At 36.3% G+C, this 1,757-nt stretch overlaps 1 long non-coding RNA gene across 1 annotated transcript; it reads right to left on the bottom strand.

Moving 5' to 3' along the window:
• Positions 1–422: 422 nt before the first annotated feature.
• LOC114167470 lies at positions 423–1,014 on the bottom strand. Its single transcript, XR_003600230.1, has 2 exons — positions 896–1,014; positions 423–820 (listed from the first exon to the last, which is right to left on the bottom strand). It is a non-coding gene; the product is annotated as an uncharacterized LOC114167470 (long non-coding RNA).
• Between the last annotated feature and the right edge of the window lie 743 nt (positions 1,015–1,757).

The raw sequence follows: 1,757 nt of genomic DNA, 5'->3' as shown, positions 1-1,757 counted from the left end.
TGACATTAATGTTTGGTGTAATTATGTGTTTAAAGAGCAATTGTTCAGTTAACTAACAGAGTTTGTGTTTTAATAGCGTGCTGTCATTGTATTTCATAATGTATCAGACCCTTGCATCAATGGTTAAGTTCTGTTTTTTGTGAATCAGTTTCACCTTCTTCACTTTAACGCTGGAAAACTGAGTTGATTTAGTACCTATTACATTACCACATTATGATCTGCTGAATTCAATTAATCGAACAATACGCATGTAAATTAAACCACAATGTATTCTTTAATGTGAAACATGTATTGGATCTAAAGCACCGAAAAAAAATTTGATTTCACCGCTTGAAGACATAAAATGCTGTTCAATTCTGATTTCACCGCTAAAAGACATAAAATGTTGGAACAAGTCATAGCTTTTGAACATTAAAATATGGTAAAGTAATAAAAGCTGTTGAAAGTGGTGGCATACAGTATTGTATCAAAAGTTGTACCACAATATTTAAAAGCAAAAAATATTACAAAAGTTGGGCCAAAATATTTAAAAGCGGTGGACCACAATTCCAGAACACTTCACCCAATAATAGTGTGGACCACTCCATATTACAAAAGTGTGGTCCACTTCACATTACAATACAAAGTCTTTACACATTCACATGCTCTAGGCAGTGGGGTTGTTGGAGTGTTGAGAACCTAAAGTAGGTGCCATTCCTCTCGTCCCTGCTCCTGGAGTGTTGTTGGTGGAGCTGTTGTTGCTAGTTTCCATGGGCGGAGCAATTCTTGTACCTGCAGGTCCCTTTCTCTTTGAAGATTGCTTCCTGATCCTGGTTTTCACCTGTTTTTCAAGAAGACCAAATATGCATCAATTAACAGCTAAATGAAGGTCAGATCTGATATAAACTGGTATTACCCCTATGGTTTTTTTTGGTTGACTTTTGCATCCTCTTATGTTGTGCCCAAATTGATCACATCTTGTGCACTTCATCTTCAAATTTCTTCTGTTGATTTTTGAGTGATTGACAGTTTCATTTGCTTCCCTTCTTCTTAATTTCCTTGGCCTTCCAGCAGGTGTCTTGTATGATGGAGGTAAAATTGGTTGTGAATTGGTTTTTGGCCACATAGGTTGACCATTAATTGGGGATATTTGTTCTCCATAACAACGTTGGTATGCTGCCTTTTTGTAAAATCTGTGAACATAGTTTTCTGGCTCTTCTAGTCTATAATTTATAGCAGTAACAACATGTCTACAAGGGATACCAACTAACTCCCAAAACCAGCATGTACATGAAAGTTGTTTTAAGTCAACTACAAACTTCTCCATGGTAAAACCTTGTATGACCTCAAACTTATCACCACCAGCCCAAACAGCCATCCAATTTCCACTCCTCTCAATTTCCCTATTCAATCTATTTCTTGGTTTAGGCATGACATCACCTTGATATTTTGATACTTTTTCTCTTAAATTTGCAAATCTACTCATCAAATAAGTTCTAATCCATTCCATCATGGTTAAAATGAGTTTGTCTCTAGCTAATAAAATGGTGCTGTTAAATGATTCAGATAGATTATTCATGACTACATCACACTTAGGATAAGAGCTAAATGCATGTTTGCACCAACATTTGGTGGGAATCTTTACTAACCAGTTATGAGCTTCTTGATTAATCTTTTTCAGTTCCTCCATTTTAGCCTCCCATGCTTGGTAATAGGTAGCTTTAGCAGCTGCCATCATCAAATCCCGAATTAAAACCCCACCTCCGAACTTTTTTTTG

This window comes from Vigna unguiculata, chromosome 10, assembly GCF_004118075.2.
Source record: "Vigna unguiculata cultivar IT97K-499-35 chromosome 10, ASM411807v1, whole genome shotgun sequence".
Taxonomy (NCBI): domain Eukaryota; kingdom Viridiplantae; phylum Streptophyta; class Magnoliopsida; order Fabales; family Fabaceae; genus Vigna; species Vigna unguiculata.
The sequence above is the reverse complement of the archived record's forward strand: the minus strand, read 5'-3'. Positions and strand labels throughout refer to the sequence as shown.